At 41.9% G+C, this 25,568-nt stretch overlaps 1 protein-coding gene and 1 long non-coding RNA gene across 5 annotated transcripts in view; one reads left to right on the forward strand and one right to left on the reverse strand.

The window, feature by feature from the left end:
• Positions 1-25,568, reverse strand: part of ACSL6 (acyl-CoA synthetase long chain family member 6) — a 316,002-nt gene that overhangs the window by 181,862 nt on the left and 108,572 nt on the right. The window lies entirely within an intron of this gene.
• Positions 5,827-20,063, forward strand: LOC137564089 (uncharacterized). Its single transcript, XR_011030513.1, has 3 exons — positions 5,827-5,905; positions 7,810-7,896; positions 19,767-20,063. It is a non-coding gene; the product is annotated as an uncharacterized lncRNA (long non-coding RNA).

Raw genomic sequence — 25,568 nt, forward strand, 5'->3', positions numbered from 1 at the left:
ATCGCCGAAAGCGATCAGAGTGGATAGGGGGATGCCGCTTGTCAGCGGCTATCATGTAGTGAGCCCTCGGCCAGAGTGTGTCAGCAGTCCCTGCAAAACAAAAGGTATTGATGCCATGGACTGGCCTGCCCATTCTCTAGACCTGAATCCAACTGAGCCCATCTGAGACATCATGTCTCGCTCCATCCACCAACGCCACTCCATTCATTCATTCAGATCTAGAATGACTTATTTTTATATTCCCTTTATTTATTTTATTTATCCCGCTGCAAGGATGCACCATCTCACCAAACGTGTGCATGGCGCACCATCCAAAACGTACTGCAACCAATTGCGCGAGACCAGGGCAGAACGCAGAAGGACGCAGAGCAACCCTCTTGGAAATTATTGCTATAGATGGTTCTAATCCAAAAAAATCATATGCACAGGCATGCATTACAAACAGCATAGATCTTACAGATAAGCCGATGTATGAGGTTAAATCGGGTTCACACAGCAATTTTGACAGAAACCAAATAGAAACATCAGAGTTATTTACAATTTGCTTCACTTACTAAACAGTGCTATAGGGCAGTGTACAGTTACATTTCAGGAGCCTATGGGCACAGAAAATCCTAGTCCTTTTATCTCTGTCCATCAATAATGTCAAGGCCCTATTACAGAACTGTCAAAATAGACAGTTTACTTTTTTATTATCCTTTATTTTTATACTTAAAGCTCATCTAACGTCAAAAATGAAAATATATCAGTGGATGGCTTGTATGTCCATAGTCAGTGCTTTACATTCACTTCTTTGTTTTGTCTTCTTCAGTCTACTTATTGTACAATAACTGTTGGCTACCTTAAGTTTTTTAGTCTGTTGGATTTTATTTAATTTTGTGCATACTTTTTATTCAAAAGTAAGAGAACGCTGTAGGTAAAGTAAAAAAATGAGATATTTATATATGCATGCTTTGCATAGAATTGCATAAAAAAAATGTGGTTTGTGCTGCTCACCCCTTGGTAATTTATTTATAACTTTCCCCTGTGAGCCTGCATGACCACGCCCACCTCTAGCACAGTTAAAGTGAATGTTTACCTATTTAAAAACCAAAAAGTCAGATACTCACCTAAGGAGAGGGAAGGCTTGGTCCTAATGAGCCTTCCCTCTCCTCTCCCGGTGCCCGGTCCCACGCAGGATCCCCCGTGGCAGTATTCAACCAGTTCGGTCAAATACTGCCACTTCCGCATGCCGAAGGGAGCTTTCGGAAGCCTTCAGGAGCACTCGGGCTCCCGAAGACGGGCCGCTCCATACTACGCATGCGCGAGCACCCTCTATGACGCACTCGCGCGTGCGTAGTATGGAGCGGCCCGTCTTCGGAAGCCCGAGTGCTCCCGAAGACCTCCGAAGTCCCTGCGACGGCGGACGCGAACGGGGGAGCCAGCGCAGCACCGAGGGCACCGGGAGAGGAGAGGGAAGGCTCATTAGGACCGAGCCTTCCCTCTCATTAGGTGAGTATCTGACTTTTTGGTTTTTAAATAGGTAACCACTGGCTTTAAGTATATAAATGAGTGCATTGCACGTGTTGAGAGAGTTCGTTTGGTAGCTAGTGAAGGGTGAGGTGTTTTTAATTTCCCTTTTTCCCATTTAGTTGACTTTTGGGTTTTTGGATTAGTTCCCACTAGACTGCTTATAGAAACGGGCATTTTGCATGGTAGAGTAGGACTCACCAGATTGGGGACACTTTGGCGCAGTTGGTGAGCTTTAGCGCGTTAAAGCGTAACCAAGAGCCCCTGTCACTGTTTTCCTGTTGTGTGCTGCAGCCCCTCTGTATTTATATATATATATATATATATATATATATATATATATATATATATATATATATATATATATATAGATCTGTGGATAAGTTCTATGTCCATAAACATGTACATTTGATAGTGCCGCAAAGTATTTTTGGTGCTGGCTCTGCTGATAGAATATCGGTCAGATACTGTTAACGATACTCTGCTTCTGGCTTAGCGGTGGCAGTTTATCGATCAATGCTGTTCCTGTCGTCACCCTTCTATAATGACCCCTACCCCCTTACGCTCCTTCCGATACACCTAACCCTAACCTTTATACCAATATTCCTAACCTTCCTACATCCCAGCCTGGCAAAATGGCAAACACTTACATATACATGCGCTGCTTACTTATTGTTTGTCAAACCACCAGCACTCTCCTTTCCAAAGCCTGTGCCAAAGTGAAAAACCCCAGCCCTGCATGGCAGGGACTTTTAGTGTACCCGGAACTTGAAAGCGCTGTACAGTAACCTGTAAAGTGCTTCCAATTTGTAATTCGTGGTTTTTTTTAATAAAACTTTATACTTACCAAGCATCCTTCTTCTGTCTGATGCCTTGCCCCCCCTAAAGAAAGAGTTGTTTCTCCATGACCAATCAGAGAAGTGCCTGTGACCTCCTCCTTTATGGTCGGGCTATAGATGGAAGAAGGAAATACAGAGACCCAGTAAGTATAATAAAGTTTTTGAAAAAGCTAATCATTCTGGCCCCCAAAGCTCTAAAAAAATCGCTTTGATAAGCAGGGTTTGCATGGGGCCCAGCTGGCTGGGGGGCCCACAAAGTCATTTCCTCTTTTGCTATTCTTTAAGCAATGTACATTTTAAAAAATATCTTCTAAACATTCATAACTGATCTTCTTTCCATGTAAATAATAGTTTAATAGGTTTTTCTGTATTAAGATACAGTAGCAATACATGTTATGTCCCTGGAAAGATTAGCTGCAGCAATACAGTATAATCTCATTATAGTAAACTCTGATATAGTAAAACTTTGGGTATAGTAAACTAAATTCCCAGGTCCCAGCCAAGCGCCATTAAAAGTATATGGGTGTAACCCCTGGTATAGTATACCCATATATAATAGAACTTCTGTTATAACAAACCCGCTTTTGGCCCATGAGGTATTCTGTATGCAGCTATAGTAGAATGTGCGTGGATACATGTTATACGTCAGTCATAGACCCATAAGCCGTGGTCATGAGAGGGCTGACAGCCACTTGTAGCCTGCTTGCTATCTGCACACTACTCTAGGCCTGCATGGACTACTCTAACCTCTTGAGGACTACAGGCTTACACCTCCAAGTGACACCAGACCATATTTTACAATTAAGCACACTGCAGCTTTCACAGTGTGCTACACAGCCATACAACTTAGCAAATATATTTGCATAGAAAGAGTCCTGAAAGAGGGACACATGAGGAGGATAGAGGGACAGGGTTCCCCAAAGAAGGACTGTCCCTCCAGAAGAGGGACAGTTGAGAGCTATGCAGTGATTCCTGTGGAGGCATTACTAGAAAAATCCTTGCTGTTACTGTACATGACTAACATAAATATCCATAAATGTGGCCATTAAATGCTTTTTGAGATTAATAGGGGTGTAGCTGAAGGCTCTGCAAAGAAGAGGGCACTAGTTACTGCCACAGAAAACTCACAGGTAGCAAATTTGACTTATTAGGGGTCATCAAAATTATTTGTTTTGACTACTGGCTTGTGTAAAGTTAGGCTCCAAAAACCATACGTTTTTGAATGTGCATGGAGAAAAAAAAAGAGATGTTGTGCTCTGTCCAGGTTCACCTGACTATATACTGGGTGCCTAATTGTCTATTGACTAATTAAAATGGCATAGCATTTGCAAATAGCACCTGCTTGCCAGAATATGCAGGGTCTACAGTTTTTAGTTTTAGTTTTTTTTACCCTGCATATTCTGGCAAGCAGATGCTATCAGCTAATGCTATGCCATTAGTCAATAGACAATTAGGCAGCTAGTATATAGTCAGGTGAACCTGGACAGAACACACACCTCTTTGTTTTTTTCTCTGCATGTGCTTTTTAATGTGACACTGAAAGACTGCATATGCACCAAAAAAGAAAATACTTAAAGGATCCAATTTACAAAATGCAATTTTTTTTCATGTTTTTCATTAGCATACTACCTGAGTAAAAAAAAAAAAAAAAGAGTTTTCCTTTAAAGGACACATTCGAGGAAAATAAAAAAAAACAAGATCTACTTACCCGGGGCTTTATCCAGCCCCTGGCAGCTGATATGTTCCTTGCCGCAGCTCCGGTGTCCCGGTATCCCCTCCGTTGCGGATGCCAACCTCGGCAGGTCGGCATCTTCTGCACCTGCGCAAGCGCGTGGCCACGCCGGTTGCACTCCAGTGGCCGGGAGGACTCTGAGCAGGCGCAGCAGTACTCCAGGCCATGTGAGCACAATCGCGAGTGGCGCGCTCGTGCAGGCGCAGAAGATGCCAATCTGGCGAGGTTGGCATCTGCAACAGAGGTGATCCCAGGACACTGGAACTGCGACAAGGGACAGGAGCTGGAGGAAGCCCCAGGTAAGTAGATCTTTTTTTTTTTTATTTCCCTCAGACCTGTCCTTTAAGGGCTAGTTGTAGCTGGCCTGCTAAGACCTGTCCTAGGTTGCCATTATAGTTTATATTAATATATGCCAAAACCTGCCAGTAACCTCAGTATAGTTCACATGTTTATAAGTTTAAGCCAAAAAGCAGAGTTAGGCCTAGTGCACACCAGAGCGGTTCGGCAGCGTTTTTCGATCCGCTTGTGGATGTGGAAACGATCGGGTAATGTATTTCAATTGCGTGGTGCACACCAGAGCGGGAGGCGTTTTGCAGAAAAGCATACTCCCAGGCTGCTGCAGATTTTGGATTGCAGAGGCGTTTCTGCCTCCAATGTAAAGTATAGGAAAAACGCAAACCGCTCTGAAAAACGGCAGTTCAGAGCGGTTTTGCAGGCGTTTTTGTTACAGAAGCTGTTCAGTAACAGCTTTACTGTAACAATATATGAAATCTACTACACCAAAAACGCTTGCCAAAACCGCAAAATGCTAGGTGAAACGCTACAGACAAATAAGAAAAAGCGTTTAAAAATCTGCTAGCATTTTGTGGATCTGCTAGTGGGTTTTGGTGTGCACCACACCAGGCCTTATTGCTGAAAAAAGTCGGTATTTTCGCCCCCAAAAAAACACATTCACAAAATATTTCAGACGCATTATTTCAGCGTTAATTACCGATTTTTTTTTTATCACCTACAAGTAGTAGGTGATATATTTTGCATCCCATTGATTTTAATGGCGTCTGGTGGCTTAAAGGAAAACTTAAGTCAAAGCTAAAAAATGAGATTTACTCACCTGGGGCTTCCCTCAGCCCCCAGCAGCCGATCGGTGCCCTCGCAGCTCCGCTCCGATGTCCCAGGACCCGCCGGCGAGCACTTCCGGTTTGGCCGTCACCGGCCGACAGGCATGGGAACGCGAGTGATTGTTCGCGTTCCCAGCCTGTATATCGCCCCCTATGCTGCTATTGCGGCCAGGAGGCTGCTGGGGGCTGAGGGAAGCCCCAGGTGAGTAAATCTCATTTTTTAGCTTTGACTTAAGTATCACTTTAAGTGCTGTGCTTGGTGGGCTTTGAAATTTTTTTTTGTAAACTATTTTTCGTGCAACCTTTTTACCGCATGTTTACCGCATGTTTATATGCCGTTTCCTCACTCTTTTTAGCGCATGCGGAAAACATGCGCAAAATTTTAGTGAATGCAGAAAAAATGCTGAGATTACAGCTGGCGGTAATTTTGCGGTAATATTTTGCGGTGATTTGGCCTCTTTGAGAATAGAGCCCATTGTGTTATCAAAGGCAGCAGGGGGAAATATGCCTTTAAGAGTCATCACATAGGTTAGCCAATCACAGCCAGCCTCACACTGCACCAGAGCATCAACCAATCCCAGCTAGTTACACACTGAGCCTGTGTGGGAAACCCCCTAGCTAGATCATGAGTGAGAGTCACTGCTCATCAGAGAGAGAAGAGACCAGAGTTCCAGAGAAGTTTTATGGAAGTACAGAAGGCCAAATAGGTACTATTTAATACACTTATCTATGTTCCCCTTTTGTTTAATAGTGTGAGAGTAGTCCTATATAGTGAATATGTTGTTATGTGTTTACTTGCAGTTCCACCAAATCGAATAACTCTGCTTAGACTAAAGAGAGAGTGATTGCATAATTCTTCTAATGCCACAGTGCACAAGGCACTACATAGTGCTGCGCCTGCCACACTAGTTCACAATGCTCAGTTGCATCGCAGAATAATTCTACATGTCAACTCACTGCCCCTACAATTTTATGGGCCTGTCCACAGTACTGCATTGTAACTGATTTTATTATTTTAACTCTCTGCATGCAGGCTCTGTTTTAAAAATTCTATGTCCATTCTCCATTGCAGCTCACACTCATAACAACGCATGAGTCATGCAACTGATGACTGTGAACCTAGCTTAAAGGGAAGGTTCGCGCACAATATAAAAAAAAAATGCCCTTACCTGGGGCTTCTTCCAGCTCCTGGCAGTCGATTGGTGCCCTCGCCACAGCTCCTCTCCCTCCCGGCGTCCAGCGGTGAAGAAGCCAACCTCGCCAGGTCGGCTTCTGTGCGCTCCATGGCGGGGGGGTCACGTGGTGTAGGGACGTCATCGGGTCTCTACTGCGCAGGCGCAGTACTACTGCCCCTGCGCAGTAGAGACCAGATGATGTCACTTAAACCACGTGACCCGCGTCGTGGAGCGCACATGAAGCCGACCCGGAAGCCGACCTTCACTGCTGGACGCCGGGAGGGAGAGGAGCTGCGGCGAGGGCACCAATCGACTGCCAGGAGCGGGAAGAAGCCCCAGGTAAGTGCAGTTTGTTTTTTATATCATGCGCGGATCTTCCCTTTAAGTTTTTGTTACCGCAAATGAATGTCATATGTAGTTATGATAGCTAGCTGAATCACATAATACATCACATAATACAATGCACATGACTTCACTGATCACACATTCCTGGGGCTGAGCAAGTGATTAGCGGAATTCTGGAAGCCGTTCCAACATTATTGAAGTGTAACAATTTCCAAACCCATCACTAAGCTGGCCAATGCTACTTTTGCCTTTCACTTACTACTTTAACTACTTACTACTTTAACATTGTAAACATTGTTTTATAGCTGTGTGGTGTGTTACAGCAGTAATATAACACTCAGCAGCACTTAACAGAGCACATCTAATGTATGTTACTATCTGTCCTTCAGATGTTCTTACAGTTGAATGTCCTTACCATAGTCTAATGTTCCTCAATAAGCTGGGGCCAATCTCAAGAGAAGTCAATAAACTCAGTGGCCCTTATTTAATTTAGTTTTTCTCCTAAGTTTTCTCCTATAAGATTTTTTTTTTTTTCTTTTCAGCAGTTTACAATTGAAAAAGTACCAAAAAGTAGATGAAGAAGCACTGCCAAAATTATTCAGAGTATTTTCTTGCTTTCTAAAAGGCATTTTATTGATCAGGGTTGAAAATATCACCTTGGAGAAAACTATGAAGAAAAGGTGAATTTAATCAGGGCCAGTATGTTTTGTGAATTCGCAATTGCACGTGATAATTAGCGATAACGCACACAAATTTGCGATTGCGCACCATTGCGAAACCGCGCACAAAAACGGCTGTGATATGAGTTATCACGGTTCAGTGAATCAAGCCCCATGTGACTTTTCTCTTCCCCTCCATTTTGTGTCGATCAGGATGTGCAGCCCAAACACTCCAGTGTGAAACTATTCTCAAACTACTACTGAAACAATTAATGCAGTTGCTAAAAAGGTGCTAGAATCTGTAATTTGCTCATTCTAAATTCTGTCTCCTGAGTGAGTCTAATAAACATATTTGTCTTTTTTTTATCATCACTGCTGAGAAATAGGTATTTAATATTGTTAACTGATCTGCTTCCCTTGTCCCTTGATTAGATCTTGGTTAGGACACTATCTACATGGAGTTTGCATATTCTCTTCGTATTTGTGTGAATATCCTCCAGGCACTCGAGAAACATACAGGTAAATTGACTATCCGCAAAACACTGGGATTATCACAGTGTTTTGCTGTTTTCTACCCGTATTTCTAGGCAGTTTCTGAAGTGATTTGTAAGTTGACTATCCCCCAGAACTGGCCATGAACTGTTAAGGTGTCCACTAATGATATAATCATTTTTGCACAATCGTACTATTTCTATGTGATATGAGGGATATGTAATCAAATGTAATCAAAGTATATTAACTCAGTTTGCCCTTCTACTAAATAGAATTGGTAAGATTGTACAAAAAAAGATTGTATGATTGGTGAGTACCTTAACCACCTGGGCGTTACGGACGAGCTCAGCTCGTCCAGTAACGCCGCTGTGGATTGCTCAGGCCCTGGTGGGCCGATTTGAATAATTTATTTTTTTAAACACGCAGCTAGCACTCTGCTAGCTGCATGTTTTTTTCGATCGCTGCCAGTCACCGCCAATCCGCCGCTACCCGCCGCGAAAGAGGCCCCCCCCCCAGACCCGCTATGGGGTGGATCGGGACTTCCTGTGACGTCACGACGTCGATGACGTCATTCCGTTCATCGCCATGGCGACGGGGGAAGCCCTGCAGGAAATCCCGTTCAGGACGGGATTTCCTGATGGGTATGATCGCTGGCGGCGATCGGAAGAGGTAGGGGGATGCCGCAGGGAGGAGGGAATCATGTAGCTAGCGCTAGGCTAGCTACATGAGAAAAAAAATTAGGTTAAAAAACCCCTCCCGCGGCCGTGCGCCGCATATAATCAGAACGCCAGGGAGGTTAAAGGAAATGCACAGGGGGAGATACTGCTTGCTTGGCAGTTGGAAAATAGCTGTTATCTCCCACAATGCGACGAGGTTCACAAGCAAGAAACTGTCAGGGCCATGGCCATGACATCACACTGTGGGAGGGGTTTCACCACAATATCAGCCACACAGACCCCCCCCCCTATTGATCTATTTGAGAAAAGGTAAAGATTTTTGGGGGAGAAAGAGGTATCGGCTACTGACCAGGATCAAGTTCAATTCTAGGTTAAAGTTCCTTTTTTAAGACACATAAGACTAAACCCTTGATGGTTCTTGGCTGAGACAGCCATTTGGAATTGCCTTTGCCAATAATCCAATGTGTGTATGGCAGCCCCAAATCCTTCCCAGTGCATCAGCGAGATCTGGACTACCATCATAACCTCATAACAATAACAATAGCAATAATATTTTTTTAGCGCTTTTCTCCCTGGGGACTCAAAGCGCTGTGACCCTGCATTATGCAGTCTCAAAGGCTCGGGAAAAGAGGTGTGTTTTTAGCCTTTTTTTAAAGCTGTCCAGAGAAGGAGCCTCTCGTACTGATTGTGGAAGTGAGTTCAATAGAGTAGGGGCTGCATAGGAAAAGGCCCGAGCAGTAATGTTAAGTGTATCCTGGGAATAACCAGATTCATCTTGTTGGCAGAGCCAAGGGCGTGTGGAGGGGCATAAAGTCTTAAATCTTAAAATGGATTCTCCATTTTACTGGCAACCAGTGAAGAGTTTGTAGTACTGGGGTGATGTGTGAGCTGCGGGGGGCATTGGCTAGGAGTCTGGCTGCAGCATTCTGTACTAGTTGTAAGGGGCGCAGAACCTTATCTGTAGATCCGATGAACAGGGCATTGCAGTAGTCTAGGCAGGAGGATACAAATGCATGAACCAGGGCAGGTAGGTCTTCAGCTGGGATAAGGTGTTTGATTCTCGCTATATTTCTTAGATGGAAAAAGGAAGACTTGACGACAGCTTATACTAGTTTGAGGTGGTGAGCGTTGTGAACTTTATCCATCATGTGTGGACCACCTACCACCAACACCTCTGTTTTGTCAGAGTTCAGCCTCAACCAGCTGGTGTTCATCCAATTTTGTAAATCCACTAGACACGCATTTATGGATGCTGATGGGTCTTGGGTGCCAGGCTTGAAGGACAGATACAGTTGTGTGTCATCTGGATAAGAATGGTATCCTAGGCCATAGTTCTGGATTATTTTGCCCAGTGGGAGCATGTAGACTGCAAAGAGTAATGGTGATAGCACAGAGCCCTGTGGAACTCTATAGGCAAGTAGCACTGGATTAGAGTAGTGTGTGCCCAGACATACTTGCTGTGTCCTGCCAGATAGGAAGGTCTGAAACCAGCTAAGAACAGTACCCCTTAGGCCACAGTCCAAGCACAGGCTGAGTCCACTGTTCTCCCTCCTTACCCCTCCCACCCTGTGTACAGGCAATTGGCACATCTGTTAATAGAACTCAGACTCAAATTGTGGCCCGAGAGATCGATCGCAATCAGTAATAGTGCTTGTGTTCTCACTATAAGGGACTGGTATGGTAGGAATTAGACCGCGAGCTCTTTAGAGTGACAGTGACAACAAGAACTGTTCAAAGTTTTGAAAAATAATAACCTGTTTTCATGTTGGTTTTGTGGCATATAAATTAGAATTCATATAGTTCCTGAGCTCACTTTGGTCACTGACATGTTAAACCTGCAGTTTTTCTCCATGTTACTGGGAGTTTCCTGTCAGCAGGGGAACATAGATTTCAGTTTGTGCTGTGATGATGAATAATAATGTCTTATTATGGCTAAGCGATAGCTCATGCACTGCTATGAATTCCTTTTAACAGTATGTGAAAATTCTCTCATGTATTTCTCTTTATATAAAATGTGGCTCATATAGATGTGGAGGATTGTTTTAATTTGATACAATAGAGTACTTACATCACTGTCGTGGGTGTAGCTTGTGTAGGCTCTAGATGACAATGACATTGTCATGCAGAAGTGTAAAATACCTTTCACTTAAACAAGACTTTTCAAATAAAACAGAAGATGCAATACACATACAGTATATGCTTACCACTGCTGTTTAATGCTAGGTACACACGACACAATTTTCTGTTAGATTTACCTGCCAGATCCATTTTTTTCAACATGTCCGTTCTTAATTTCGATCGATTTTCTGAACGATTTTTCAATCGATTTCCATAAAAGTGAACTGAAATTGATCGGAAAATCGATCAGAAAATCGATCGAAATTAATCTAACAGAAAATTGTATCGTGTTTACCTAGCATAATGCTGGGTACACATGGTACGATTTTCCGTGTGATAGATGGATCTGATTGATAAAATCCCTCATGTCCGATATTACACCCGACCGATTCTGCGCTGTATTTCTCATAGAATTGAATGGAAAAAGATAAGAAAAACAAGTGAAGATAAGAGAATCGAGCGCAGAATCGAGTGCAGAATCAAGCGGAAAAACTAACGGGTCAGAAAATCGCACGGAAAATCTTACCGTGTGTACTCAGCATGAAGGCATGTACCTTAAAGTGGATCCGAGATAAACTTTTACTCATTGCATAATTGTGTTCCTTTCATATAGTTTATAGGGCATTCCTCAAGCCAAATACTTTTTTTGTTTTGTTTTAATACCCTAATTCCCTATAAACTAAACAAGCCTCACCCACAGCTTTTTCAGAGTGCCAAGGCACTGTAGCAAGGGCTTATGGGAGCTTAGTCAGGGCAGGAGGAGGAGGAGGTTACTAGCCAGAGATTTCTGATAGTATCTCCAGTGCTCAGCCTGTGACAAACAGAACATTGCTGCTCTCATGTATCACAGGAATTAATAATCATACATTGTTGAAGCTGTTTGCAGCTAGATTTGCTGTGTAAACTATCTAAACTTTAGAGAAGATATATAGACAAGTTACTTGTTATAGTTAGTTTTTCATCTCTGATCCACTTTAAATACAAAATGAAAAATGATCTCCTAGGAAAAAAACTCTGGAGACACAGTGCTTTCCTGATTACAAAGGAAATAACTCTTATCTTCCTTCTGTAAACAATTAATTGATAACAAAGGTATTTTCTGAGCAACTGAGATTGCTCAAAATGATTATTCAAAAACACTTTAAATGCCTTTTAAAGTGTGTACATGCCTACCTGATGCATGTCAATATGTTATTGATCAAGCACTTTGGAATACCATTCCCACTTGCTATGGTTATTCCCTGTCACAGGTGCTAGCACCTGGCTTTTATTTGCCTCCTCCCCCTCCATAAAGCAGAACATGTTGCTAAGCAGATACAAACCCGCCACCCAAAATGATTAAAGGACCACTACAGCAAAAAAAAAAAAACGTAAGCCGTTAAAATCTGACAGAACCAACAGGTTTTGGACTAGACCATCTTCTTATGAGGTATTCTCAGGGTGTTCTTTGGCCAAAGCATTCCCTGAATGGGAGTTGCTCAGTCCAACAGCAAAAATAGTGTGCAAAAAATAGTGTGCTTACTATTTTGGTAGTTTGCCTTAGAAACTGCTATTCAGGAAATGCTTTAGAAAACAAAGAAAACCCTGATAATCCCCCATGAAGAGATGGAGTATTCCAAAACCTGCTTTTTTCAATAGTGGTCCTTTAAAAAAGGCTGTTTCAGAGGACCATTGCTGAAAAGACCTCTACAGTTTACTTCAGGTAACAAGCTGCAATCACTGTGCAAAACATAGTCAGAAATAAGATGGGCCTTAAATAACTTCTTATTTTTGCATATGTTTATAGCTCAACTTCTACTAAAAGCCCAGCACCCTTCACAAACTCAGAGGAAATCGTAATAATGTACAGTGGGTTGCAAAAGTATTCGGCCCCCTTGAAGTTTTCCACATTTTGTCACATTACTGCCACAAACATGCATCAATTTTATTGGAATTCCACGTGAAAGACCAATACAAAGTGGTGTACACAGGAGAAGTGGAACGAAAACGGTACATAATTCCAAATGTTTTTTACCAATGAATAACTGCAAAGTGGGGTGTGCGTAATTATTCGGCCCCCTGAGTCAATACTTTGTAGTTACCACCTTTTGCTGCAATTACAGCTGCCAGTCTTTTAGGGTATGTCTCTACCAGCTCTGCACATCTAGAGACTGAAATCCTTGCCTATTCTTGTTTGCAAAACAGCTCCAGCTCAGTCAGATTAGATGGACAGCATTTGTGAACAGCAGTTTTCAGATCTTGCCACAGATTCTCGATTGGATTTAGATCTGGGCTTTGACTGGGCCATTCTAACACATAGATATGTTTTGTTTTAAACCATTACATTGTTGCTTTGGCTTTATGTTTAGGGTCATTGTCCTGCTGGAAGGTGAACCTCCGCCCCAGTCTCGAGTCTTTTGCAGCCTCTAAGAGGTTTTCTTCCAAGTTTGCTCTGTATTTGGCTCCATCCATCTTCCCATCAACTCTGACCAGCTTCCCTGTCCCTGCTGAAGAGATGCACCCCCCGAGCCGGATGCTGCCACCACCATATTTGACAGTGGGGATGGTGTGTTCAGAGTGATGTGCAGTGTTAGTTTTCTGCCACACATCGCGTTTTGCATTTTGGCCAAAAAGTTCCATTTTGGTCTCATCTGACCAGAGCACCTTCTCCCACATGGTTGCTGTGTCCCCCACATGGCTTGTGGCAAACTGCAAACGGGACTTCTTATGCTTTCTGTTAACAATGCCTTTCTTCTTGCCACTCTTCCATAAAGGCCAACTTTGTACAGTGCATGACTAATAGTTGTCTTATGGACAGAGTCTCCCACCTGAGCTGTAGATCTCTGCAGCTCGTCTAGAGTCACCATGGGCCTCTTGACTGCATTTATGATCAGCGCTTTCCTTGTTCGGCCTGTAAGTTTAGGTGGATGGCCTTGTCTTGGTAGGTTTACAGTTGTGCCATACTCCTTCCATTTCTGAATGATCGCTTGAACAGTGCTCCGTGGGATGTTCAAGGCTTTGGAAATCTTTTTGTAGCCTAAGCCTGCTTTAAATGTCTCAGTAACTTGATCCCTGACCTGTCTTGTGTGTTCTTTGGACTTCACGGTGTTGTTGCTCCCAATATTCTCTTAGACAACCTCTGAGGCCCTCACAGAGCAGCTGTATTTGTACTGACATTAGATTACACACAGGTGCACTCTATTTAGTCATTAGCACTAATCAGGCAATGTCTATAGGCAACTGACTGCACTCAGATCAAAGGGGGCTGAATAATTATGCACACCCCACTTTGCAGTCATTTATTTGTAAAAAATGTTTGGAATCATGTATGATTTTCGTTCCACTTCTCATGTGTACACCACTTTGTGTTGGTCTTTCATGTGGAATTCCAATCAAATTGATTCATGTTTGTGGCAGTAATATGACAAAATGTGGAAAACTTCAAGGGGGCCGAATACTTTGCAACCCACTGTATATACTTTAATATAAATTGAATCAAGTTTAATCTGAGCTCCCTATTTTTATTTCAGAGAACAGATAGAAACTGTAACTTATCTGTAAAAATGAGTGGGTCTTTTCTTCAACCCCCCCCCCCCACACACACACACACAAACACACACAAATACACCTCTACCACACGTTCCCTGATAGTTCTGTTACCATCCTGGTTGCTAAAAAGTACCTATACAGTAATTTAGCTCCATACAGTAGTTCAGGGTAAAGGCCCATACACACGTCGGATTTCCGTGAACGACGGGTCGCTTGAACGTCCCGTCGTTCGCCCGCTAAATCGGGCGTGTGTACAGACTGCCGGATGGATCGCTCAAACTCACTCTTATCAAGCGAACGACAGTCTGTACACATGCCCAATTTAGCGGGCGAACGACGGATCGTTCAAACGACCCGTCGTTCCCGGAAATCCGACGTGTGTATGGGCCTTTACAAGCTAAAATTTTCTTATCAGCTAGTTGATGCCACTTGATAGCCAAGCAACAGGTCTCTGATTACAGCAGGCCAGAGAAGGAGAGGAACCGTGCTCTTGCTGCCTTTGGCTCTGCTACATCACTATTGAGGGACCTGCTGCTCTGACAGGAAATACAACCATTTGTCGTGTGAATGGAAACATACACACATATACACAAGTCACTAATGCCTGGTACACACCATGCAATTTCCCATCAGATCAACGTATTGAATTGATTTTTATGTAAGTGATAGGAATTGATCAGAAATCAGATTGTACATGTTGTAAATTATCAATTCAACCAATCAATCTGATGGGAAACTGCATGGATTCATTTGGCACAATACCAAATTTTAAACCACACAAAAAAAAAAGACTTGTGGCACCTCTATGTGGAATCAGAACACTACAATCACTAAGTCATCTTTGCTGTGCTTACAAGATTATGTCATGAGTTTTGATGAATGTAACAGATGGGACCCAATCCCCATGGGTGACATTGCTAGGCCATGCTGCACAGACACGAGTCAGCTGTATAGCTGACGATGTGCTGTCTTGCTATGCAGGAGACATAGGGATGACAGAGAGGCACGTGATGTAACACGGCTGGGAAGCAGCATGCATTGGGTGGGGGTGAGTTGATCCACTGGACAGATCACGTGGGGGCTGGGGCACCTCTGTACACATAACTGATTATCAGCTGAGGCGTCATGATCAGCCACCTCAGCCGACTTTAATAAAGCGTGTGTGCAAGGCTTTAATTCTGCTAATAGATTGGACTATTCTGATACAAGCAAACATCGTGCTGAACTTCTTCTTACATAAAGCTCAATTCACTAAGCATTACTGCATTCGGTAAGCAGGGTGCAGAAAACAGTTGATTTTAGTAAACATCTTATCAAATGCCAATTGACTAAACCTATTACCACACTGAAATGTAAAACTACCTATTAGTGAGGTAAATTACCGATGTACGCAGTAGATAACTCAATAAATGTCAGTTCACAAATACAGTGTATTAGAGCATTAGGTAAAGCAAGTAAAATGTTCGGTATTTTAAGACCAGCCTGGACCTGTAGATAAGCAATCCTCATTAATTAAAATGAATAGACAAGGGAGACAGCCAATAGGAAGAGCTACCTGGTCCTGCTATTCTCCACATTTGGTTAATTGCACTGGTGGGCAGGACATGAGAACCACAGAGCAGGAGAAGTAGAAATTCAAAGAGGATTTCTGTATCCCTTTAGATGTGCACATCTATATACTGATACACAGGGCCGCCATCAGAATTTTCTGGGCCCCATACTTGGCAAAGCTACAGGGCCCTCCTCATGGCAAATAACAATCTGATAGGTAGATTGTGTGGGGGCAGAGCCACGGTATGTGGGGTAGAGTCTAAGTCACTTGCCTGTCGCCCATAAACCCTCCCCCCCTGCATTGATGCGTGTTCACCAATCACGCAGCAAGGAAGAGGGAGATGACCACACAACTCCTGTTATGCCATGGTAAAATTGCCAGCAGAGGCTTGAGTGACACTGCCATTGTTTGGGCCCCAGGCCCTTCCTGGGCCCCATACTACTGTCCCTCTTGCATGCATGCACATCTAAAGGGAAGCACAGGACAGAAAAAGGAACAATGTATGCAGACCACTTGTAGGAGAAGACTCATAGCTTCCTGCCAGACCTACTCCACAGCTGGTGAGACTTCTACATTACCAAGCAGAGCTTAGGGAATTGAAGCAACATTTTTTATTTTTCAGTATATATCACCAAATTACTACCACATGTGATGAAATATTTGTGAATATGGAAAAAAAAAAGTGTAAAATATAGAATGCTGTATTTTATTCGACCTTGCTTTTTTCACTGGATAGCCCTTATTAAATTGAGGCCATAGTGATGTAGATTCAAATGACATGCTTTTCAGAGGCGTAGCAATAGGGGGTGCAGAGGTAGCAACCGCATTGGGGACCTTGGGCCAGAAGGGCCCCGAAGGGCCCTCCCTCAACTACAGTTTTAGCTTTCTATTGGTCCTGTGCTCATAATAATCTCTTCCATAGATGCTTTGAATAGGGGTAATCATTAAAGTGAACATCCGGACTAAAAATCGACTCAGCAGCACTGAAAAGGCTTTGTGTTTCTTTAACAGTTTCACAGCATCAGAACTTTGTTTCTCTTATACAAACCTCATTTTTAGCTGCACAGAAGAAAACTGCCCGGGCTTTTTTCCCCTGATGCTGTGCAAAGCATGATGGGATTTCTGATTTTGTTGTTCTCTTTCTGCTGTTTTGGTGCAATTTTTTTTTTTTTTACATTTTGAATTTGACATTTGAAGCCTAGCGTGTGCAGCTGGGAGGGGTAATCAGGACACAGGATAGTTGGAACTGTGTCTTCTGCTCCTTGTCACCTCCTTTCAACCAAAAAGATGGCTGCCCCCATGACAAAGATGGCAGCCCCCATGAATCACAAACATTTGCCTGTTCTTTTAAAACAGGATGGGTAAGAGATTATATTACCTATCTATTCTAATTAACATAACTAATGTAACTTGATGACAGTATGTTTGTTTAGGCCGAAGTTCCCCTTTAACAAGCTGTTCCCCATCCCCTTCTTGCACCTCTGACACTTTAGTTGCCATTGGCAGATTTTGGTGCGCCATATCAATTGTTATGTATGGAGTACTTGGGGGGCCCCATTGTAAAACTTGCATCGGAATCCCACAGCTCCTTAGCTACGCCACTGATGCTTTTTTATAAAATGAAGTCACAAAATGAAGTGATCAGTCAATGGATCCACATTTCAAATTACATTACGGTCAGTGTGCTCCTTCCTGTCTGTGTCCTCCTGTCTTCATCATTCCTGGGTGTGCTTCCTCGAAAATAAGACAGGATCTTGTATTAGATTTACTAGTTAAGGACTTGGATTCTACGTCCAAAATAGTCCCCTGCTGTGTACCTAGATTTAGAATGTAAGTCCACGATTAAAACCCATGATCGCCACCGCACCTACACATGGTCATGCACGCTTGTGTACAGTGAATGATAGTTGCTTTTGCAAATAGCAGCAATCATTCATTCAATAAAGTTAGGTTAAAAAAAAAGTTATTAAAGTGACAGTGTCACAATAAATTTTTTTTTCGTTTTAACCTCTACCTAGTCTATTAACCCATGTAATACCTATACATGTTAATACAACTTTCATAATTGTCACCTGTAGAGATCAGTTATTATTATTTATTGTATTTATAAAGTGCCAACATATTACGCAGCGCTGTCGATCACTAGAGCGACAGTTTGGGTACCCAATGCTCTACAGATGCATTGCTCTGCTTATGCCACGTGATGCATCTGTACAGCACTGGGGCCACCCGCAATGTCACCCTAGCAGTCGCATGCAATCACTACAGACACACAGGCTGGGGATAATGGTCAGCTAGTAGTGAAACATAACATACAAAGTATAATTTTAATTGGGAAGGGTCAAAGAATATGTTATATACTGTTTATTACAGGGTTAAAACAAAAAAGTGAGAGTGCTGTAGCATTATCTTTGCAGTTTCAAGAGTCCTCAAGTGCCTTATGAGAGATTACGATGTTATTGTATCTACTGTGTGGGTTCTGTTATCGAATGTTTGGATGTTGTACTAATTTACTGTTTACTGTCTGCACTGTGAATTGGTGGTCTATTGTGAATTGTCAAAACATGTGCCTCTTGCTCTCAATAAAATACTTTGAAATAAAAAAAGAAAGCCTATGTTGTCTTGAAAAAATAAAAAAATAAATCACTTGGATGTGATAAGTAATGAAAAAGTTATTGCTATTTCAATAGCGGTACAGCTGAAGTGTCAAAATTTTAAGGAATGTAAAAACCCAGGAATGTGAAGTAGTTAAAGATGCATCGGGGCTTATTTTCAGGGAATGCCTTATTTTTTCATGAACAACAATGTAAATTTAATCTTGAACCAAAAAAAAAAAAATCAAATATAGTCACGTCATTATGTAACATCATCCTAACTCTCCAAAAGCTCTGAATTCCATCATGAGTTTCTTGTGACTATTTCCTTTTTTCATGGACAACAATCAACATTTACTGAGAGCCTGCCACTTGCCAACACTTGTTGTTTTGGGTTTTGTGGGGACTTTTTTTGAATGCAATTCTTTTGTGGGTGTGTTCTTTCCTTGGTGAAGGGTCTATTTGTCCTGCAGCATTCTATTGCCAATTGATTTTACTTTTTCACATGCATGTCGTAGCTGCCTAGATGCTATTTAAGTTGACTTTTTCATGAACTGAAACTAGGGCTTATTTTTGGAGTAGGGCTTATATTTTGAGCATCTTCAAAAGTCCTGATAAATCATCCTAGGGTTTATTTTCGGGGTAGATTTTTTCTTGTGGGAAATGGGAACATATGTAGAAATATTGAATTTCTGTCCTCCAGGAAGACTGTAACTGTGGTGCTATGGATATCTATTATGGATATCACCTCTAGCCAGGTCGTTAACTAATGAACAGTGATCCAATTTTAAATACTTCAGCAGACTGGCACCACTCCAGCCAATAATTCTGCTGAGTAGCTTGATTTTTGTATAGTACCTTATAATTATCTATAACTGTTATGTTCATGCTAACAGTTGTGCTTGCTGTAACTGTTCTGTTTCTTTATATTTTCTTTTAGTTATAATGATCTATATTCCACTACAATGAATTTGTCAAACTTTTCAGTGGCCTTATCAAGAGAAATAGTGAGCTGAAAATCCAAACTTATAAATCAAATATTCCCTTAAAGGTGGCCACACGCCATACATTTTTTTTTTTTTTATTCTAGAACTAAGATTGATTTTTAAGATTCACCATTCAAGTTTCTAAAATATTGATTAGAATTTTCTTCCACGTCTGGTTGACTTATGCTGAGAAAAAAATTACATTCGACCACAATTCGAAAACAAATATATTTAACTGTACAGCCGATTGTTTTTATCAAAAAAAAAATATGAAAATCACATACTTTTGTTGTATCGTGCGTGGCTACCTTGAGAATGGTGTGCAGCAGAGGTACCGTACCATACAATGATGATGAATGTGACTATCTGTTACATATTTCATACTGACCCCTTATGGCAGTCTATAAAAATGTATAGCATTTTCTTTATTTTTCTTTAAAAGGTAAACAAGAAGCATAGCTGGTGCTGAGAACTTATTGCTCAGCAACCAGTAATAAAAATACAATGGTACAGCCTGCTCATGGCCTGAAACGCAGCAGGAAAGAGAAACTTCGATCCCGCCTAGCAAGAGGAGACAAACAGACAAGCAGCTGAACAAGCCATCGCTAAACTTCAAACGCCTTCCATGCTGACAGCCTCCTTATCTTTCTACTAGTGAAAAAGACCAAATCTTGTAGTTTAAAGAGAAGATGAAGTATTTCTCCTGTATCCTTAATCATTTAGCAGACTCTCATTTTAAACCTACATATGAGCAAATTAAAACATTCCCCTGAAGATTTTTTTAAATTTCTTTTGTTCTGAGTACCACTTTGGAATCCTAGGTGCTAGCAATATTATCTGCAATACTTCTCCAAACTATGTACAAAACAGGGAAAGTGCACTGATTATTGTTGATAAGAGCAGAAAAATCTTCTAATACACAAAATTTCCTCTGATCCAGCCTTTAAGGTGTTTTAAGCCACAAAAATTGATCAGTTAGCTGGCTTAAAAAGTAACCCTGAGCTGAAAACAAACTTATAAGATAATTAATTGTATGTGTATATACAACATTAGTAATATAGAACTGTGTCATAGACGAAACAGGAAAATAGGGCACAGGAGCCTATTATAAAAGCCACGATTTGCGGCCTCTATGCAATGCCACAATTTACATATCAGCATGCCTGCGATTTTATCGGGCCCAAAACACGACTTGTGGCGGCGCCTCCCAGTGCCTAAATTTACTTTCTTTGCCGTGATTTGCGGCTTAGTGGCGGGGGGAAGAGTTTAAGGTTGGAGGGTTAAGTGTTAGGCACCACCTGGGGTAAATAAATGCATACATATTTATCTTAAATGTTAAAAATGTTCAAGTTAGCAGGTCTTTACGGGTGTCATATTTTTGTCTACATTCTAAACAGCAGCCATGGCATGGCAAAAATAATAATAATACTAATAATCTTTACTCACCTGAGGCTTATTTCAACCCCTAGAAGTCTGTGTTGTCCCTCACTGTCATCCCAATCCCCTTCAGGGTCCAGCTGTCACTGTCAGAAAGCCAACAACCCAGGCTTAGGTCCTGAGCTGGCACATGAATTGGTTCCTGACCAGTGGACAGAGCTCTGCTGTCATTATCACAGCAGAGCGATCAGCCTGCAGCGATGTCAGAGTGGTGCCAATGGTGAGAGTGGAGGGTAAGCATGGTGAGAGTAGTTGAAATCTACACCCGGGCAGGAATAACGGGACAAACTACTGCCATCCACAGGGGTTGAAGGAACATTGGTTGGGCATGTAAATACACAAGTGTACCTATGATATGGATAATTAAGATCCTATAAATACAACTAGTTCTCATACAATTTGTGGTTTTCAAGAGTTGCTGTGTAAAACTTAAAGCTAGGAATTAGCAGTGAATTGGGAATCTGTAAACATAAGAAAGCATAATGGCACTTGTCACCGCTCATCATCTGATCATACATTATTCATAAGTGATATATAAACAAGTTAAAGGGCAGAGATTGCACTGCATGCAACATTTATTTATACCTAAATATAGATATCCTTCCTGTCCATAACTATTCCATTTAGCTCCCGTGAATTCTTACAAAGTCTACAAATTCCTTCCTTCAATCAATGATCCCATGCTACACTATGCTGAATAACTCTTAAATTAGAGATGTTTATGGACAGTACAAACATGGGGCCTGATTCACATACTGCTGGTAAATTCACCTTGTGCAGGCAGCCCACAGAAATATTACCTGCACTAATTCCAGCAGTACTATGCGTTCTGCAATAAGTGCAAGCCGCAGTACATGGCTGACGCAAGCATTACTGCAGCAATGCACAGTATGATATTTGTGTAATGTACATTTGTGCATTACCATTACAATGCTGGAATTACCTATATTCTGCAGGTCATGCTTATTATGCAATGTGCGGTACTCTGCTGCCATTAGTACCGGTAATATTGCCATGCACTGCCTGCGCATGGTTATATTACTGGCAGTACCTGAATCAGGCCCATAGAGGCGATAGGGAGGGTAAGAAATGAGTCAGAAGAGATGTTCTAAAGCAACTGTTATTTATATTGTGTTTTAAAATAAACCGTGTAGTCTTCAAACAATCATGAGCTAGTTATCTAAACATGCCCATGTTGGGCTTTCTTTATCTTTAATGCAAACACCAACTTTCTCTGGAAAGTTGCGATTTCCTGCCAACTTTTACCTTATTTATCTCACAACTGGCCAATCTTTCTATTGATTACCCAAAGGATTCAGTTCAAACGCATAACCTATCATACAAATCTCTCCACAAGCTGTCCTCTACATACATTTCCTTATTAATCTCCATGGTTAAAAGGTATTACTTTTACAAAACTTTGTCTTTTCTACCTACTCATTATTCTCCAAATACCATCCCACCCAGAACCTTTGCTCTTTCCCATTCTCTTGCTTAGCCACCTCCACTCACTCTCGCATCCAGGATTTCTCATGAGCGTCGGCACTCTTCCACAGCTTGTCTGTCATTCTCTGTGCCCAGACACCTTCAAATGCACCTCTTCAGACTAGATTATAATTTATTATAGCCAGATGTTGAGGCTCTTTAGGCATTGCTTAGAAAATACCTTTTGTTTTGATATTCTTTTGAACATTGTTTTTATGTGGTGGGTGCCACTGGAGCTGAAGAACATTTTTGGATTGTATCGTATTAAAACTCTCTTTTTCCTCTGGCTTGGGAAGATACTCGAAGATGATGGCCATCCCAAGCTTGAATCTTTAAATGACAGATGGAAAGGAAAAACTTGCTAAGTCAGGGAAAGTTCTCATCTGATGTATGGGCTGGAATGGTGGACTTTCTTTTAAATCTGACCTCCTATTTGTGACCTCTTTTAGTTCCAAAGCAAACCTCTAGCCACGTTGACAATCTACAGTATAAATTTTAATAAAGACATGAACCAAGACCCACTCCTTGGTGCTACTTCCTGGCTGCTCAGCCCCAGCACCTTGCTGGCTGGGGGAAACCTGTCCTTGTCAGACCCCAGTAGGACCCTTATAGAGTGTGCAGCACCCAGTTTCATTCAATGGCTGGAAGATAGTAAACTTTCTCATATCTCAGATAACTCTCCCGCACTACTCATGCTCCAAAAACTGTGGAATAAACTTAAGTCTCTTAAAAAAATGTCAACTTTACAATGATGTATGGGATAACTCTGAATACTCATATAGCCTTTTCCTTCAGTGAACTTTGTGCTGCCAAAGGCATAACCCTATTTCATCAGATTTTTCTAGGTGGAATCATAGTAACATACTTTAGTTAAAATAGACATTGGCCCATCAAGTTCACTCAGATCCTTGGATCATTTGAAGACCTGAATCAGTTGTTCTCTCTAGGCCAAAAGTCACTCTATCAATATTTCTAGTTGTGCCATGCATTTAAGGAACATAAAGGGTAGGGGGTCTCATTCCCCTCTTCATGGCCTTATAGATCAGGTCTTCCTCCTTAGGATCCCACTAAATGAACTGAACCATCTTCCTGGTTATTAGGAAATTGCAGATGTAGGCTACTGTTTATTTAAGTGTTCTCTGGATTCTGTGTCTTGCAATCCTTGTGACCTGGGTTAATAGTAATACTAGTGCTCTCACAACCCTGTAACTACTGTCAGCATTTACACAGCTCTTGCTGGAGTGCCTATATGGTACATGTGGAAGTATCCTGTAGCGCACTTGAGAAGTTAGTCTTGATAAGGTTATGTGCTGCTAGGCTGTTTGCTAGGTTGATGCACTGTATGCTTGCATGCTGTGATATGCATGTCATAGAGATAGAGTTAGGACACATACTAACAGAGGAATCTCTGCATGGTGTACGTGACTACGCAAAATAATGCATTGTTTTAACAACTAAAACCTCTGATTTTTAATGAGCTTTAAGCATAGTGGTTCCTTGTTTGAATGAGCATTTATGTGCAAGTGTGCAGAGGTGCCTGGCTCTTCTACTGACAACATATGCTATTGCTCCGTTGTTATTGCCTGATGAAGCGGGATCAAACCTGTGTAATGCGTTGCAAATTTGGAGTTCATAAATAAAATATATTGACTGTCTTTACTACAGTCGTGTGTCTACTTAAAAGAGGTAAGTCATCCACTACCTCCTCTATTTACCAAGAATTTGTTTTTTTAGCTCATTTAGCTTCCTTTTATCATTTTGGCCCTTCTGTTCTCCTGCATAAAGGGTTAATTGACTTTGCTGTTTAACTGGCCACATCGACTTTAGTACCTCCATATTTTTAATTGTCCTCATTAGAGAGATGAACCTGGACTCTGAGTATATGGTAATCTAGCCCACCATGGGCTTTATTCAATAAATTTACCCCAGTTCATGGGGTACTTTCAATTGCTATACTGTGTTCCTTCTGTGTATTTATCAGTCTGTCATAGTGTTAGCTTTAAATATCCCACTACTAGTACTCTCTGCCAGTTCAAAGTACATTGCTACCAGCTTTAATACTCTCTAATGATGCAAAGCCACACAGTACAATTCCTTTCTTCCTTGTGGAGTACGGTCACTCCTGCTTATCTTGCTATTAGTCAGTCTATATTTTATTAAGCTCTCGTCTCTTCTAATAAATCTATTTTACCCTTAAAATTAATTTGGCCTCTTCACTGGCCTGGCCCATTAATTTTCCTTATTACATACACAAAGTTGATTTTTCTTTTACCACATTTTCCCTGGAATGTATCAAACAGTGGTTCTGAAATTTTTCCCCGTGGAACAAAAATTTGAAGTTACTAAGGTAACTAACATTAAGATGATTAATTAGATACAGATGTCCTGTGCCTTGAATACCTACTACAGTTTGAACTACACATGGTACAGTGTCTAGTGGTCAACCCTCTCTGCAACACTAGAGTCCAAGGTTTGAATCTCAGCCTGAGTGAAGACATCAGATGCATGGAGGTTGTATCATTCCTATGAGCACTCTAGTTACGTCCAACACCATAAAACATAACGGTTGACTAATCGGATTTGTTCTTAACTAAGCCTAGACCAGGGGCAAACCCAGGATTTTCAAGGGGGGATTCCTGAAAGGTCTCCCTCAGCCACACACAACACAGTATAATAATATAGTAGGGCATCATGCTGGGTACACATAATGCAATTTCCCATCCATCTGACCGACTGACAATGGGATGGATCAGGAGCAGTTTGGATACAGATAATAATGAGAACATCAGACATTGCTAATGGAGAGGCAAGTGAAGCATTCACACATCAGGACACAGGGCTGTGCTCATACCTGACTGTTAAGTTACCCAGAGCTACTCCATGCTCTGTACACACTGCTGCTCCATGCTCTGTACACACAATTCTGCTCCATGCTCTGTACACACACTGCTGCTCCATGCTCTGTACACACGCTGCTGCTCCATGCTCTGTACACACGCTGCTGCTCCATGCTCTGTACACACGCTGCTGCTCCATGCTCTGTACACACGCTGCTGCTCCATGCTCTGTACACACGCAGCTGCTCCATCCAAAGTCAACTGTACCCGGGAAAGAAAGGGGGCAGAGCTGTGAGCTGCAGGATACCTGCAGATATTCTGGTGTCTCAACGTGTGCCTGTCCCCAGACACTGAACCAGCCCTTGTCTGAGGGGGGATTCTGGGCAGCTGTAATCCCCCCCCCCCCCCCTGCGTTTGCCTATGTAGACTATGCTGGGTATTACATTGTCATACTTTGAAAAGAGGCATCCACAAATGTCTGAAGC

The sequence above is a fragment of the Hyperolius riggenbachi genome, chromosome 3 (genome assembly GCF_040937935.1).
Source record: "Hyperolius riggenbachi isolate aHypRig1 chromosome 3, aHypRig1.pri, whole genome shotgun sequence".
Lineage (NCBI taxonomy): Eukaryota > Metazoa > Chordata > Amphibia > Anura > Hyperoliidae > Hyperolius > Hyperolius riggenbachi.